At 39.2% G+C, this 5,792-nt stretch overlaps 1 long non-coding RNA gene across 4 annotated transcripts; it reads left to right on the top strand.

Annotated features, from left to right (window-relative positions):
• On the top strand, window positions 1,109-3,007 carry LOC110432439. Of its 4 annotated transcripts, none has more exons than XR_002449888.1 (5): window positions 1,109-1,508; window positions 1,922-1,967; window positions 2,061-2,125; window positions 2,285-2,641; window positions 2,797-3,007. It is a non-coding gene; the product is annotated as an uncharacterized LOC110432439 (long non-coding RNA). The 4 variants fall into 4 exon arrangements; XR_002449887.1 differs by having other exon boundaries at window positions 2,285-2,649; XR_002449889.1 differs by having other exon boundaries at window positions 1,110-1,270; window positions 1,352-1,508; window positions 2,285-3,007.

Below are 5,792 nucleotides of genomic sequence, written 5' to 3'. Positions count from 1 at the left end.
TGACACTGGAGGAGATTTTGAAGGATGATCTAAAAAGAAAACAGCAAGAGAGCAAGAACCACTTGCGAGTGACCCACACAAATAGTGAGGGAGTGTTTCCAAAGCAAAATAAAACCCCACAGCCGCAAACAACCAAGACAAAGGGAAAAGAGGGATTAGTTATGATGGCTAGAAAGGAGGATTTAAAAGAATTGAGTGAACCCAATGCCACATTCTTTGTACTCCTGTACAAGGAAAATTTTCTTTCCACTAACAACTTATCCTCTACTTTGAAAAGTGTTATTTTTAATTTGTTACAGGAATATTAGGATGTCTTTTCATAAGAGGTACCACCAGGGCTGCCACTTAAGAGAGGAATGAACATCAAATTTACCTTGTTCCTGGTGCTTCACTTCCAAATCGAGCTGCATACCGCACCAATCCGGAGGAAACAAAAGAAATTCAGCAACAAGTGGAAGAATTGATGAGAAAAGGGTATGTGCAGGAAAGTCTTTCACCTTGTGTAGTCCCTATTCTTTTAGTTCCTAAAAAAGATGGTTCATGGAGAATGTGTGTTGACTGTAGAGCTATTAATAACATCACAGTAAGATATCCCATTCCTAGACTTGATGATATGCTTGATGAACTTAGTGGTGTAATAATTTTCACTAAATTTGACTTGAGAATTGGCAATCACCAAGTAAGAATAAGAGGAGATGAGTGGAAAACAGCTTTTAAAACCAAGTTTGGGTTGTTCTTTTTGGATTGACTAATACACCAAGTACCTTTATGAGATTGATGAATCTGTGCTTAGAGCTTTCATTAGCAACTTTGTTGTGGTCTACTTAGATGATATATTAATTTATAGGAAGTCTCTTGATGAACATGTTGAACATATCCAAAGCGTGCTTGTTGTCCTACGTGAGCAAAAATTCTATGCTAACCTTGACAAGTGCACATTTTACATCGATAAGGTAGTTTTTCTTAGCTTTATTGTTTTAGGTCATGATGTGGACATGGATGAGGATAAGATCAGAGGTGTTCGTGAATGGATGCCTCCACAAAATGTGAGTACAAGCTTCACTGTCGCTGATTCACTACAACACCAACATCCCTTTAGCAACGAATGAATAGCAACACAAATTAGATACGTTGCAGTCGTTCCATAATAATAACCTTCCCTACGACCCACCTCGAGGTCGCTCCATCCAGTTGACCATGACCGTGTAAATCCACCACACCTCGCACACGCAGAAGGGCGGCTGCAACCTCTCCTCCGATTTGGACTCCCGTATCCCCGTTCTACTCCTCTCGTCGTTGATCTCTCATACCCTGTCCTTGCCTATAGGCTGATCTCCACGCAATGATCTAGATTGAATCAGGTAACGAGGAATTTGGCGATTAGATCTGCATGAACTTCCAGCCATCACGGACTCCTCAAGTCCTATGGCGCCGCGTCAACTCAGGAGCCGATCTGTAAAGGTCACAGTCGTTTCCTGAGAACTCCAATGGACAGTGCCATCCTGGAGGTATTTTCCTTCCCATCTTTATTCTCAGATGTGGTTTTCATTAGTAATTTGATTTTCATCACTCTTGAATTCCTAAATCATCTTCGATCCCTAAATTGATTTCCACTAATTTTATGTGTATTTATTGTCTTCGATGATATCTTTTCTTTAATAAAAAAGCACACGCAGAAGCATTGTCAGTGGTATGGTCCTGGTGGTCTTTCATGGGGGTCAATATACTAAATTACCGTATGTTTTGGTTGTATCCTGTATTAGCGATGTCGAGGGGGCAATAAAATATTTTAACTTGTCAATCTCTGAAGACTATTGATTCTTTACTACTTTTCTTCATTCGATGATCTCCACATGTGAGTTCTACTCGGTTAATCTCCTGACTTTTGCAATGTCTACATTTTTTTTTCTAATTCACCCAGGTTGGAAAAAAAAGCTTTAAGCAAGCAGTACTAAATTCCTAGCAAGGTCTGGATACATGATTTTCTAGAATATCTTATTTCCCCTACATGTGAGTGCTACTGCGGTTTCCAGACCACATGACTTTTGCCTTGTCTGCAGGTTTTTCCTAATTCACCAAGGTAGCGCAGCAAGATTTAATAAAGCAGAACTAAATTCCCTGCAAGGTTTGGATACTCATGGGTTTTCATTTTTTTTCTCAAACTTTTCATTAAAAAATATATGCTAACGATGTTAATTACCTACCTAAACAACAAACAAATATATAATTATATATGTAGTTTTTTTGTCAACTTCAGTTTGATGCATCATATGCATGCTTGCAGGTGTAAAAGATCAGTTGAATATGTTTGGACATCACTGGAAGCAAGAAGATTGAGAATCATGTCCCACCTGTGTGGGATTTTTTTTATTGCATTTACTACTAACTGTGTATTATCTCACATTTATTAATTTTCTATATGCTAAATATTGGTCTAGATAAAATTTCTGGATGATTTCTTTCTTGATAAGGTTGCATTGTATCAGTTACCTTGCGCCTGGACAAACAGTATTGCTGTAGATTGTATAGTGACATCGACTAATTCTACAGTGTATTCTTGATTTTTCTTTGTGCTGTTGCTGTCACCAGATTTCAGCTCCTATCTAAAATTTTCATTCCTCTTGGGGGGATAATCTTCAGAGTTAAGTGGTATTGACAATGCTTTTTACTACCAATTTACTAATTAATATTTCACTTTTTGGCGAGCAAGCATTCTTTCTGGAAGTATTATAATATTATCGCAATTTGAGTTTACTTCTAAGTGTCGTATTAAATAAATCCAACTTTCGTCTATAGGTACTAGCATCGGTGGAATGATAGCCTAAACTGAAGGAAGGAGAAGGAGGGCTGCTAGCATTCTAAGAGGGATGCCTTTATGTTTATATTTTACTACCATAGAACTTGTACTGTGGGAAAATTTGTGTCATGTATAATATGGATGGTAGTCATTGTAATGCAACAAATTATTTATATTATACATATGACTGACTATGCTTATTTCTTCCTATGTGTTGGATGATTTTGCATTGCTCATTTATTGTACGAGCAAGATCTTTATATTGTTCAATAAATTAATTTGCTGTTATATTAATGACGGCACCGGTTTATTCCCTGCAACACATATAACTGTTGCAGCAAACGAAATCTATGTGCTGCAACAAGCCATAGAAGTCATTCCCCATGGTTTGTACGAACACAAAAAAGTGTTGCTATAACCCACCATTATGCGTTGCAAACTTATTAGTGTATGTTACCAACACATAACTAAGTGTTACAATAGATCCTTGCAACGCCACTTTAGGCAACGCATATTAGATGCGTTGGTATAGACCCTCCCAACGCATATATGAACTTTTAGCAACGCATATTTGTGTTGCAAAAGGGGGTGTCATTTTGTAGTGATTTATCTCTTTTATTTGGATTGGACGAGTCGAGGACGACTCATTTTCAAGAGGGGAGGATGATATGACCATACCAGCAAGCAAGATGTCACAAGCTCTAAGTCAAGCTACAACTACTCAAGTTTTACCTACACCAACACTAACCCAAGTCATTGAAGGACCGATTACACATAGTCGTGCAAAGAAGCTACAACAAGAGGTCCACGCGCTACTTTATGAGATTCATTTTAACATTAATGAGAATTATATACTAACTAAGTGTTGTACCTTGATTATACTCATGTATATAGAACAAGAGAAGGATGAATCGGACCCCGAAGAACGGACCAGTGCAAGTCCCGGAAGACAGACTAGCAAAACGGACCAGAAGAGTCAAAAACGGACCAGTGGAGTCAAGAACAGACCAGTGCAAAGAGATCTTCATAACCTTTTACTCACAAAAGCTATGAAGGCTCACGAGGACTTGTTATAAAGCTTGTCGAGTCTACTTTCCAATGAATCTAGTGGCGACCAGTTTGGATACTCTATATTGCATATAGACTAGAATTAGTATAGATTGCTTAGAAGGTCAACAGTCTGTCGTATAGAATGTTGGTACAACTTGCCAAGTAAAACTGTACCAATCTACAATGTTTTGTGCTAGATGGTATACATTCCTGGAAAGCCCTTTTAGTCTAGTTTCACACCCAAGAAACAGTTCATCATTTGGACTTCCCAATAAGAAGTTATGGTCAGTTTATTAGAAACTGCTCTGGAGGCCAACAGTCACACGAAGCCAGTTCGGGAATCCATTCCGAGGGGACCTTTCACATTGCCTTCCCTCAGAAACTCTATTTCGTTTTCATACCTATCTAAGAGGGTTGTTCCTAGTATAAATATTCCCTACCTCTAAGCTATTAGAGACCTTTGATCATTTTAATAAACTACATGATATTGCAGTCGCACTGCTGAGTGCCTTACTCAATCTTTGTTCTTCCTTATTCTTCTTGGACTTGTGAAGTGAGTCCTCTGGATTCCTCTACTTCATGCTCTACGACTTTCGTTCGGCTACGTTGTATTGTGTAGATTAGTTCCGGATTGTGGTTCTGTGGTCGTTCAGAGATGGAGTCGAAGTCTTTTGCGGTTTCGGTGCCTCTCTTCCCGTCACTTGGTCGCATCCAACCTTTGTCAGGTATAAAGCTAGTTACTCGCTATTCGCAAAAAGTTATCCTTGTTCTTTTGATCTACTATCATGAAGATTGGGCTATCCTTGTACCGATTCGTATCGGTAACCTATCATGTTGTCACTGAGAGCTTCATGAAGAGCACTAATGGCAATATCATTGCATTGTAGCATTTTCTCTTCAACCGGAGTTGGTGCATTCTCATTTGCAACCTTAAACTTTGTTTTGGTCACCTTCCAAACCTCTCTATTGATTGACTTGAGATGGACGGTCATCTTGACCTTCCAATATGCATAATTTGTGCCATCAAAGTAACGTGCCTTCTTGGTGTTGTTGATATGCAAACTTTGAGCCATTTCTTCACCGAAGGTTGTTAAGCCTCAAATAAACGGCGCATCGGCTCTGATACCACTTGAAAGGTCCAAATGGCTAGAGGGGGGGTGAATAGCCTATTTAAAATTCTACAAACTTCACTAAACAAGTGTGTTAGTAAAATAAATGGTGAAGCTATTCTAGCACTAGCACAATTAAGCTATGCAAACCACCTATACAAGTCTAGCAAGAAAGCTAAACACTAAGTCACAACAAGAAAGCACAACTAAAGGCTATCTACAATCCTAAACAAGAAGGCTAAGCTAAACAAGCTAACCAAATAGCAAGGTATGCAAGTAAATAAAGGAGTGAGGAGTGTTACCAACGTTGTAGAGTAGAGATATGACCAATCAATCACTTACAATCACAATCAGAAGAGAGAATCCTTGACAAGATATGACATAATATTTTTTACTGAGGTTCACATGCTTCCCGGCAAGCTAGTCCTCGTTGTGGCGATATACCCACTTGATGGATCATGAGCTAATTAGCAATTCAAAGTCAAATCCTCAGCGGGTGCCGTACATCCACTCCAAGATGGGGATCCTCTAAGCCACGAGCAATTCACAAGAGTAGCCAATTGCGATCTCCCACGTGGATGGCTCAAGAACCCCTCACAAATCAATTGGTGAGGCTCGAAATAATCTCCAATCATGAGCTCAACACCTCCACTACTGCAAGCCATCTAGGGCATTGGGAAACACCCAAGAGTAACAAGAAATCCACAGCAAACTCAAGGATCAAGTGCCACTAGATGCAACTCACCAAGCAATGCACTTGAATTACACTCAATCTCACTAGAATTGACTATCAAGCAAGGAGATGAGTGGAGGGAGTGTTCTCTAGCTCAAAGTAT

Source organism: Sorghum bicolor, chromosome 2 (assembly GCF_000003195.3).
Source record: "Sorghum bicolor cultivar BTx623 chromosome 2, Sorghum_bicolor_NCBIv3, whole genome shotgun sequence".
NCBI lineage: Eukaryota > Viridiplantae > Streptophyta > Magnoliopsida > Poales > Poaceae > Sorghum > Sorghum bicolor.
This window is presented reverse-complemented; position numbering and strand designations above follow the sequence as displayed.